The 12053-nt window shown below is 35.5% G+C and overlaps 1 pseudogene; it reads left to right on the top strand.

Annotated features, from left to right (window-relative positions):
• Positions 1-10621: 10621 nt before the first annotated feature.
• LOC148162043 (serine/threonine-protein kinase 26 pseudogene) lies at positions 10622-11837 on the top strand (annotated as a pseudogene).
• Positions 11838-12053: the final 216 nt, after the last annotated feature.

The raw sequence follows: 12053 nt of genomic DNA, 5'->3' as shown, positions 1-12053 counted from the left end.
TTTATTTTCTGGCTTTATTTCTAGTTGCACAGGAATATGAATTTACTTAATGCCTCTGAACTGCACATTAAAATGTTTAAGATGGTAAATTTTATGTTATGTGTATTTTACCAAAAAAGAAAAAGGAGGAAGTTGAGTCAGTTACTTTTTATGCATTACCAATGAGCCATATGAAAGAGATATTCTTTTAAAAACCCATTTACAAAAGCATCAAAAAGAATAAAACACAGTCATTACCCAGAGAGGTGAAAGGCTTATAAACTGAAAATTGTAACAGACTGAAGAAGGAAATTAAAGAAGACACTAATAAATGAGAAGATATTCTGTGTTCATGAACTGGAAGAATTAATATTGTTAAAATGACTCTACTATCTATAGCAGTCTACAGATTTGATGTAATTCCTATAAAAAATCCAGTGGCATTTTTCACAAAAATAAAGAATACAATCCTAAAATTCATATGGAACCACAAAAGACACAAGACTGGGAGGGATGGTGTTTCACCTATTGTATAGAAACCAACACAGAGAATGGAGAAAATGAGGAATAGAGAAATATATTCCAAATTACGGAACAAGATAAAACCTTAGGAAAAAAATCTTAATGAATTGGAGATAAGTAATTTAGCTCACAGTAGTGGTCATAAACGTGCTCACCTAAATAGGGAGGATGGATGAACACAGTAAGTACTTAAACAAGGGGATGAAAAAATAAAAAGAAAGTCCCAAATAGAAATCACAAGGCTGAGGAACACAATAAGTGAACTGAAAAATACTCTGGAGGAGTTCCACAAAAACTAGAGGAAGCAGAAGAAAAGATCTGCCAACTTGAAGACTGGGCTGTGGAACTCAAACTATCCGAACTATCCGAGCAGCTGAAAGGTTGGGGGTGGGGAGGAGGATGGAAAAAAAGAAGGTGAAAATAGTTTAAAGGATTTATGGGACAACATCAAACATCCTGCTCTTCACATCATAGATCTCCTCAAAGAAGAAGAAAAGAAAGGGAAAAGGGCAGAAACCTTATCTGAAGAAGCAATGGCTGGATAATTCCCTAACTTGAGAAAGGAAACAAACATCAAGATGGAGAAAGCCCAGAGATTTCCAAGCAAGGGGAAACAGAGACCCACATTATAATTAAAATGTCAAAAGTTAAAGAAAGGAAGAGAATATTAGAAGCAAGAAGATAAGTTGTTACATGTAAGGAAACCACACAGAACTACCTGCAGATTTTTCAGCAGAAAATTTGTAGGACAGAAGGGAGTATATGCAAAGTGCTGAGAGGAAAAAACTTCCAACTAAGAATACTCTAGCCAGGATTCTAAAGTTATTATTCAGAAAGAAGTAAAGGATAGATAAAGAATTTTTCAGACAAACAAAAACTACAGGAGTTCAACACCATTAAACCATCCTTATATGGAAATGTTAAACAAACTTCTTTAAAGTAAGACAAAGATACTTAGTAACAAGAACACATAAAAATAAATCTTAGTGGAATGTATATATATAGTAAAGGTGTTGGATTAAATACTTATAAAGCTATTATGAAAGCTAAAAGACAAAAGTAACTATGTTACAATAATTAGTTATGGGATACACAAGATAAAAAGATGTAAAATAGGATATCAATCACATAAAATGTGGAGAACAAAACCTTCTAGAAAGACCCTGAACTCACCTCCTCCTGCAAAAAAGAACAAATTCATAGCTACATATGGGATAATTTTCCTCTAAAAAAGTTCATACCTATTCTTCTCAAACTGTTCCAAAAATAGAAATGGAGAAACCTTCCAAACTCATTCTACAAAGCCAGCATTCTACAAAGGTGCCACTAAACACGAGAATTACAGGCCAACATCCCTGATGAACATGGATGCAACTAGATACTAGCAAACCAAAATCAACTGTACATTGTTTGTTGGGAGGTTTTTGATTCAATTTCATTGCTGATTATGGGCCTGTTCAAATTTTCTATTTCTTCCAGTTTCAGTTTTGGTCATTTTTATGTTTCTAGGAATTTGTCCATTTCTTCCAAATCACCCAATTTGTTGACCTATAGTTGCTCATAATATGCTCTTATAATTACTTGTATTTCCACCTGACAGCCTCAATTCTTTTTTTAGTGTATAATTGACATATAATGTTAATTTAACTTCAGATGTACAATATAATGACACAATATTCGTATTTATGCAAAATAATAATGGCAAATCTAGTTAACACACATGGTTACAGATTTTCTTTCTTATGATAAAAGATTTTTTTAAAAAAATCCTTCTTTTAAAATTTACTCTTTTAGCAACTTTCAAAATAAAATAGAGTATTACTAAGTTATCATGATATACATTTTCATAATGTCTATTTTATAACTGGAAGTTTGTACCTTTGAACCCTCCTTCACCCATTTCACCCATTACCACACTCTGATTTTGGCAACCATCAATCTGTTCTCAGTAGCTATGAAGTCAGTATTGCGTACTTTATTGTTCTTTTTGTTTTTGTTTTTGCTTTCAATTCCATATATAAATGAGATCACACAGTATTTCTCCTTCTCTGATTTATTTCATTTAGCATAATGCCATGAGTTCCATCCATGTGGCATAAATGGCAAAATTTACTTCTTTTTTATAGTTACGTAATATTCCACTCTCCATACCTATTCTACTCTTTATTCATTTATTCATTGGTAGACAGTTTTCCTCCATATCTTGGCTACTATACATAGTGCCACACAGAATAAAGGGATGCATATGACTTTTTCAGCGTATGACATCTGTTTGGTTTTTTTTTTTTTAGATAAATACTAAGAAATGGGATTTTTTATTATATGGTAGCTCTAGTTTTAATTTTTTGAGGAAAAAAAACTTTCTTCAAGAGTGGTACACCAATTTACATTCCCACTGAGAGTGCACAAGTGTCCACTTTTCTGCACATTGTTGTCAACATGTTCTTTCTTGTCTTTTTTAAATAGACATTCTAACAGTTGAGGTGATATTGTATTGTGGCTTTGATTTGCATTTCCCTGATGATTAGTGATGTTGGACACATTTTCATGTACCTTCTAGCCATTTGGATGCCTTCTATGGACAAATGTCTATTCACATCCTATGCCCATTGTTAAATCAAGTCATTTGCTATTAAGTTGTATGAGTTCTGTGTATATTTTGGATACTACCTACTTAATAGATACATGATTTTCATATATTTGCACCCCATTATGTATGTTGCCTTGTCAATGGTTTCCTTTGCTGTACAAAGCTTTTTCGTGTATTCCATTTGTTTTTGCTTAGTTTCCTTTGGCCTTTGGTTTCAGATCCAAAAATCATCACCAGATCAATATCAAGGAACTTTATCAACCATGATTTCTACTACTATGGTTTCATGCATTACATTCAAGTCTTTAATCCATTTCGAGTTTATTTTTGTGTATGTTGTATGAAAGTGGTCCAATTTCATTGTTTTGGCTGTTCAGATTTTACTACACTGCTTACTGAACAGACTGTCTTTTAGTCATTGTGCATTCTTGGCTCCTTTGTCATAAATTAATGGACCAAGAATGTGTGGGCTCTTTTTATGTTCCATTGACCTATGTGTCTGTTTATGCAATAGTGTACTATCTTAATTCCTGTAGCTTTGTGATACAATTTGAAATCAGGGAGTTTGATGCCTCTGACTTTATTCTTTTCTGCATGATTGCTACATGATAGAAATTTTGTGGTTCAACACAAATTTTAGTATTCCTTGTTCTATTTCTATGAGAAAGTGTCATTTGGTTTTGTTGGAGAGGGTTTGAATATGTAAATTACTAATTCTTTCTTCCATGAGCACAGGATATTTTTCCATTTAATTTTCTTCAATCTCTTTCATCAGAACCTTACACGTTTTATTGTATTGTATTGTACTGGTCTTGTACTTCCTTGGTTAAATTTATTCCTAGGTATTTTATTTGATGCAACTATAAATGGCATTGTTTTCTTACTTTTTCTTTCTTTTTTTAAAAAATATTTCATTTTTTTATTTGATAGAGCACACACAAGCAGGGGGTGGGGGGAATGGGCAGAGGGTGAGGGAAAACAAGCTCCTTGCTGAGCATGGAGCCTGATGTGAGGCTCAATCCCAGGACCCTGGGATCATCACTGAGCCACCAGGTGCCCCTTAATTTTCATTCTGATAGGTCATTATTAGTGTATAAAAATGTAACAGATATTTTCATACTGATTTTGTATCCTGAAACTTTACTGAATTCTTTGATTAGTTCTAACAGTTTTTTGGTGGAGTCTTTAGAGTTTTCTACATAAAGTATCACGTCATCTGTAAATAGTGGCAGTTTTACTTTTATTTTTCAATTTGGGTGTTTTAAGTTCTTTTTCTAGTCTGCATACTCTGGCTAGGATTTTTTTTAAAGATTTTATTTATTATTTATTTATTTATTTATTTGAGAGAGAGAGAGCAAAGGAGAAAGAGAGAGCACAAGCAGTGTGGAGGCAGGGGGAGAGAGAGAAACAGACACCCCCCCCCCGAGCAGGGAGCCCCATGTGGGACTCTATCCTAGGACCCTGGAATTATGACCTGAGCCAAAGGCAGACATTTAACCAACTGAACCACCCAGGTGCCCCTCTGGCTAGAATTTTTAATACTATACTGAATAAAAGAAGTGAGAATGGGATCCTTGTCTTAATCCTTGTCAAGTATAGTGTTAGCCATGGGCTTGCTATATGTGCCCTTTATTACTATACTTTGTTGAGAATTTTTATCATAAGTGAATGTTGAATTTTATCAAATGCTTTTTCTGCAACTATTGAGATGATTATATGATTTTTATCCTTCACTTTGTTAATGTGGTGCATCATGTTGATTGATTTCTGGGTGTTGAGCTATCTTTTTACTTCTGGAATGAAATACCCATTTGATCATGATGTACAAGCCTTTCAATATATTGTTGAATTCAGTTTTCTAAAAAAAATTTTTAAAGATTTTATTTATTTATTTGAGAGAGAGTGAGATCATGAGCGGGTGAGTGTCAGAAGGAGGAGCAGGCTCTCCAGTGAGCAGGGAGCCAGATATGGGGCTCAATCTCAGGACTCCAGGATCATGACCTGAGTCGAATGCAGACACTTAACCTACTGGGTCACCCATGTGCTCCTTTGTTAATAATTTTCCTGAGAATTTTTGCACCCATATTTCTTAGAAATATTTTTTATTATGTTCAGTTAACCACTGCATACTACATAATTAGTTTTTGATATAGTTTCAATGATTCATTAGTTATGTATAACACCAAGTGCACATCACAACACGTGCCCTCCTTAATACCCATCCTTTCTGATGGCTGAGTAATATTCCATTGTATATATGGACCACATCTTCTTTATCTCTTCATCTGTTGAAGGGCATCTCGGTTCTTTCCATAGTTTAGTTATTGTGGACATTGCTGCTATGAACATTGGGGTGTATGTGCCCCTGAATGGGAAGACATCAGAGAGGGAGACAAACCATGAGAGACTCTGGACTCTGGGAACCAAACTGAGGTTTACAGAAGGGAGGGGGGTGGCGGGATGGGGTAACTGGGTTATGGGTATTAAGGAGGGTACATGTGGTGATGAGCATTGGGTGTTATATGCAACTAAAGAATTGTCAGACACTACATCAAAAACTGATGTACTATATGTTGGCTAATTCAACATAATTTTAAAGAGAGAGAGAGAAAAAGAGAGACATTGGGAACCTGAGGGACTTTAAACAAACACAGAAACAGAACTTTCTATATGCTGCCTACATGAGACTCACTTAAAAATAAAGGCACATACACAAAATGAAAGGATGAAAAACCTTGTTCCATACAAACGGAAATGAAAAGAGAGAAGGGAAAGCAAAACTTATTATATCCAATAAAATAGACTTTATTTTTTTAAAACAAAGGCTGTAACAAAAGAGAAAGAGGGACATTACATAATGATAAAGGTGTCAATCCAACAAAAGGATAAAACATTTGTAAACATCTATGCAACCAGTATGGGAGCACCTAATACATAAACCAACATTAACTGACCTGAGGTAGAAATAGACAACCAATGGAATAACAGTAAGGGAGTTTGATACAACACTTACCTCAGTAAATAGATCTACCAGATAGAAGAATAATAATATTGAAAAATTGACCTTAAATGACACATTAGTCCAGATGGAATTAATAAATACAGAAAATTCCATCCCAAAACAACAGAACACAATTTTGTTTTGTTTCAAGTGCACATGAAACATTCTCCAGGATAGATTACATATTAGGACACAAAACAAGTCAACAAATTCAAGAAGATTGAAATCACAGCAAGCATCTTGTCTGACCACCACGGTATGAAACTAGGAAAGCAAGTAAAGAGGAAAACTGGGAAAAAAACACAAATATGTAGAGACTAAGCAACATGCTAGCAAAAAACCAATGGGTCTACAAATAAAAGAGGAAATTTTCAAAATACAATGAGAAAATGAAAATGGAAACCCAATGCTCCGAAAGCTTTAGAATACAGGCAAAGGCACTCCTAAGAGGGAAGGTCATAGTGACCAACACAGGTCTACCTCAAGAAACAAAATAAATCTCAAATACTCAAACAGTACAAGTTTATATTTAAGGAACTAGAAAAAGAAGGTTTTAAAATAGCCTAAAATTAGAAGAAGAAAGAAAAAAAATAAAGGTCAGAGTGAAGAGAAAGGAAAGGGACACTAAAAAACAGCAGCAAAGATCAATGAAACTAAGAGCTGGTTCTTTGTAAAGATAAACAAAACTGACATATCTTTAATCAGACCAACTAAAAAGAATGAGGGAGCCTAAATAAGTAAACTCAGAAATGAAAGAAGACAAATTATAACCAACACTAACTACAGAAATACAAAAGGAACATAAAACAATAACAATTTATATACCAACAAATTAGACAAGCTAGATTTAAATAAATTCCTAGAAACACACAGTCTTTCAAGATTGAATTATGAAGAAGTATAAAATCCGGAAAGACCAAAACTAGGAATGCGATGGTATCACTTATTAAAAAGGAAAAACTCCCAGGGAGCCTGGGTGGCTCAGCTGGTTAAGCAAGCATCTCCCTTTGGCTCAGGTCCTGATCCCAGGGTCCTGGCATGGAGTGCCACATCATGCTTCTCCCTCTCCTCTGCTCATGCTCTCTCGCACGTGTGTGCTCTTTTTCTCTCTCTCTCTCAAATAAATAAATAAATAAAATCTTAAAACAAAACAAAAAAAAACTCCCAACAAACAAAAATTCAGGACCAGATGGATTCACAGGTGAACCATATCAAATATTTAAAGGAGAATTAACACTTATTCTCAAATTTTTCCCGCAAAAAGCATAGAGGTAGAAACATTTCTAAACTTATTTTAGGTAGCCTATATTACCCTGACACCAAAACCAAAGACATACCAAAAGGAAAAAAAAAATTATGAATCCACATCCTTGATGAACACACATGCAGAAATTCTTAACAAAAAGCAAAGCAAAATCAATAATGCATTAAAAGGATCATACACCATGGCCAAGTGGAATCCATCCAGGTATGGACAGATGGCTTAACATCCACTAGTCAATTGCCATGATTTTATATATATATATATATAAGGCTAAGAAAACCATACAATTATCCCAACAGATGAAGAAAAAGCATTTGACAAAATTTAACATTCATTTAGGATATATAATAAAAAAATTCTCAACAAAGGGGGTATAGAGCAAACGTCCTTCAATATAAGCAAACGTCCTTCAATAAGCCAGACCCAAAAAAATATACAAAAAAAAATATTCTCAACAAAGTGGGTATAGAGAAAACGTCCTTCAATATAAGGCCATGTATGAAAAATCCACAGATAATATCATATTCAGTAGTGAAAAACTGAAAGCCTGTCTTCTAAGATCAGGAAAAAAACAGATGCCCATTCTTGCCATTTATATTTCACATAGTACTGGAGTACAAGCTACAGCAATCAGACAAGAAAAAGAAATAAAGCTTTTCCAAACTGGTAAGGAAGAAACAAAATGGTCACTATATGCAAATGACATAGTACCATATTTGGAAAACACAATAGATTCCACCAAAAAACAAAAGCAAAACTATTAGAACTTAATAAATAAATTCAGTAACATCTCAGAATACAAAATTGGTATACAGAAGTCAGTTGCATACCTATACTATCAGAAAGAGAAATTAAAAAAACAACAGCATTTGCAACTGCATTAAAAGAATAGAGTAAGGAGAAATATATTTAATTAAGGAGGTAAAAGACTTGTACTCTGAAAACTGTAAAACATTGATTAAAAAGAATTGAAGATAACACAAATAGAGATACTATGTTCATGGATTGGAAAATAAATACTGTTAAAATGGCCACAATACCCAAAGCAATCTAGAGATTAAATGCAATCTTTATCAAAATGCCAATGATATTTTTCACAGAACTAGGAGAAATAATCTCAAAATGTGTATGGAACCATAGAAAACCTCAAATAGACAAAGGCAATCTTGAGAAAGAACAAAGCTGCGGTATCACAATCCCAGAGCTCAGGCTATATTATAAACTTACTGCAATCAAAGTGGTATGTTACTGCACCTAAAATAGATACACAGGTCAATGGAGTACATCAGAGCACACAGAATTAAACCCACATGTATATGGTCAACTAATATATGACAAAGAAGGTAAGAATATATAATAGGGAAAAGTCAGTTCCTTCAATAAATGGTGCTGGGAAAACTGGACAGTCACATGTAGAAGGATGAAACTGGACCATTGTCTTACACCACACACAAAAATAAACTCAAAAGGGACTAAAGACATACATGTGAGACCTGAACCCATTAAATTCCTAAAAGAAGAGGCAGTAAAATTTTGAGCATTGATCTTAGCAATTTCTTATTTTCTTATTTTCTTATTTATTTATTTATTTATTTATTTATTTATTTATTATGTTAATCACCATACATTAATTACATCATTAGTTTTTGATGTAGTGTTCCATGATTCATTGTTTGCATATAACACCCAGGGCTCCATGCAGAATGTGCCCTCTTTAATACCCATCACCAGGCTAACCCATCCCCCCAAACCCCTCCCCACTAGGACCCTCAGTTTGTTTCTCAGAGTCCTTAGTCTCTCATGGTTCATCTCCCCCTCTGATTCCCCCCCTTCATTCTTCCCCTCCTGCTATCTTCTTCTTCTTCTTCTTTTTCTTTAAACATATAATGTATTATTTGTTTCAGAGGTACAGGTCTGTGATTCAACAGTCTTACACAATTCACAGAGCTCACCATAGCACATACCCTTCCCATTGGGGAGCAATTTCTTTTTGATCTATCGAGGGAAGAAAAACAAAAGCAAAAATAACAAAATAATTAAAAAAAAATAAAAGGCAACCTACTGAATGGGAGAATATACTTGTAAATGATACATCCAAGAAGGAGTTCATATTCAAAATATATTAAATAAACAAATAAAAAAACAACTCATACAACTCAGCACCAAAACAAATAAGATTTAAAAATGGGCAGAAGACCTGAGTAGATATTTTTTTCAAAGAAGACAACATGCAGATTGCCAACAGGCATGTGAAAAGATGTTCAACATCACTGATCATCAGGGAAGTGCAAATTAAAACCTCAATTAGATTACATTTCACACTGTCAAAATTACTCAACAATTTGTAACAACATAGAAGAACGTGGAGGACACTGCGCTATGTGAAATAAGCCAGACCCAAAAAGACCAATAGTGCATGTCTCACTTACGTGTACAATCTAAAGTAGTGCAACTCATAGGAGAGAGTAGAATGCTGGTTGTCAGGGGCTGGAAGCTGGGGAAATTAGGGAGATGTTAGTCAAAGGATACAACGTATCAGTTACTCAAGGTTAGTAAGTTCTGGAGATGTAATGTAGATCAATGCATGTATATTTGAAATTTTCTCAGGGTAGATTTTGAGTGTTCTCACCAAAAAGCAAGAAAGAGAAAAAAAAATTGAAGAAAATGGAAGACTAGTAACAATGTTGTTAAGTGATGGATATATTAATGAGCATGATTGTGTCAATTATTTCACAATGTATATGTATCATAACATTAGATTCCCTCTCCAGGCTGTGTCTCGTACCAGATCCCTCAGGCTCCGGCTTTTCCTCCCCGCGCACCAGGGAAGCCAACCCGTTTGCTGCCTCGCCAACCCCAGCCACAGCCCCTGCACCAAGAGGAGCCTCAGTGCTCCTGACACCTCCCTGCCCGCCAGAGCAAGGGCAGGACCAAAGGACGAACCGCCTCCAACGGCCTTCAGCTCCTAGAGGGAGGGCAGGTTGTTGGGGCGCCTCCACCTCCTCTTCCTAAAGCGGCAAGGTGTGGAGGAGTGGCATCATTCCAGCCAGTCTCTACAGCCACACGGTGCCCCAGGGTTGAGAGGAGGAGGGTTGTGCCAGAAAAGCCTGAATCTGGAAGCCTGGCAGAGTCCTTGGAACCATCCCGGGAGGAGGAGCAGTATGAGCGAGAAGCGCCACCACACCAGGAGGAGTGAGGAGCAGTAGTTGCCTACTCGCCTGTGGCTAAGTTCACGGGATGCAGGATAACACAGCCGATCCCAGAAGAACTGTTCACAGAATTTGAACGCATTGAAAAAGGCTCCTTTGGAGACGAGTTTTTGAAGGAATTGATAACGGTACCCAGCAAACGGTTGCTATTACAATCATAGAGCTCGAGGAAGCTGAAGATGAAATTGAAAACATTCAGCAAAAAATAACTGTTTTTAGTCAGTGTGATAGCTCATATGTAACAAAATAGTATGCATCATTTTTTAAAAGGATTCAAAATTATGGATAAAAATGAAGCACCTTTGTGGTTGTTCAGCACTGCATCTTCTTCAAGCTGGTTCATTTGAGGAGTGCCAGATAGCTACTAAGCTAAAGGAAATTTTGAAAGGTCTGGACTATCTACATTCAGAAAATAAAATTCCAGGAGACATAAAGGCCCCCGATGTCTTGCTGCCAGAACAAGGACATGTTAAACTTGATGACTTTGGAGTTGCTGGTCAGCTGACAGATTCATAAATTAAAAGAAATACCTTTGTGGGAACACCATTTTGGATGGCTCCTGAAGTTATTCAACAGCCAACTTATGACTCAAAAGCTGACATATGGTTATTGGGAATTACTACTACTGAGCTAGCCAAAGGGGAGTCATCTAACTCTGATATACATACAATGGGGAGTTCTGATTCTTATTTAAACAACAATAACAACAAAACCCACCACAATCATCAAATTCTTGTTGGCGACTTTACTAAGTCCTCTAAGGAGTTTAATGATGCTTGCCTGAACAAAGATCCCTCATTTCATTCTACAGCAAATGAACTTCTGAAACACAAAATCATTGTAAAAAATTCAAAGAAGATTTCTTCTTATCTGACCAAACTGATAGATCGATTTAAGAGATGGAAGGCACAAGGGCACAGTAATGATGAATCTGTTTCTGAGGGCTCCGATTCAGAGTCTACCAGCAGAGAAAATAATACTCATCCTGACTGGAGATTTACCACCCTGCAAAAGAAGCCTGATGGGGAGAAACTATAGAATGAGGTAGAGAAAGATCTTGTGCAAACCCTGAGCTGTTTGTCTATGATAATCATACCTGTGTTTGCTGAACTTAAATAGCAGGATGAGGATAATGCTAGCAGGAAGCAGGCAGTTGAAGAACTTGAGAAAAGTATTGCTGTGGCTGAAGCCACCTCTCCTGGTATCACAGATAAAATAGTGAAGAAATTAATTGAAATTTTTCAAAAGTGTTCAGTAGATGAATCCCCCTAAGGAACTTATCATTGGCTTCCTTTTCATATGGACACAGAGAAACCCACCAAAGCTATTTCAAACTTAACAATGCTTAACTTATGAGCTCCATGTGCCTTTTGGATCTTTGCAACATTGAAGATTTGGAAGAAGCTATTCAACTATTTTGTGATAGTGTTTATCGTTTTATATCTTAAAGAGATTATTTGTAAGGCATATTTTTTTTATTTTTTATCT

This window comes from Eumetopias jubatus, unplaced genomic scaffold (assembly GCF_037043125.1).
Source record: "Eumetopias jubatus isolate StellerSeaLion01/CBP00866 unplaced genomic scaffold, mEumJub1_p1.0 scaffold_23, whole genome shotgun sequence".
Classification (NCBI taxonomy): Eukaryota; Metazoa; Chordata; class Mammalia; order Carnivora; family Otariidae; genus Eumetopias; species Eumetopias jubatus.
Note: the sequence above shows the minus strand (reverse complement) of the source record. Positions and strands in the feature narration are given on the sequence as shown.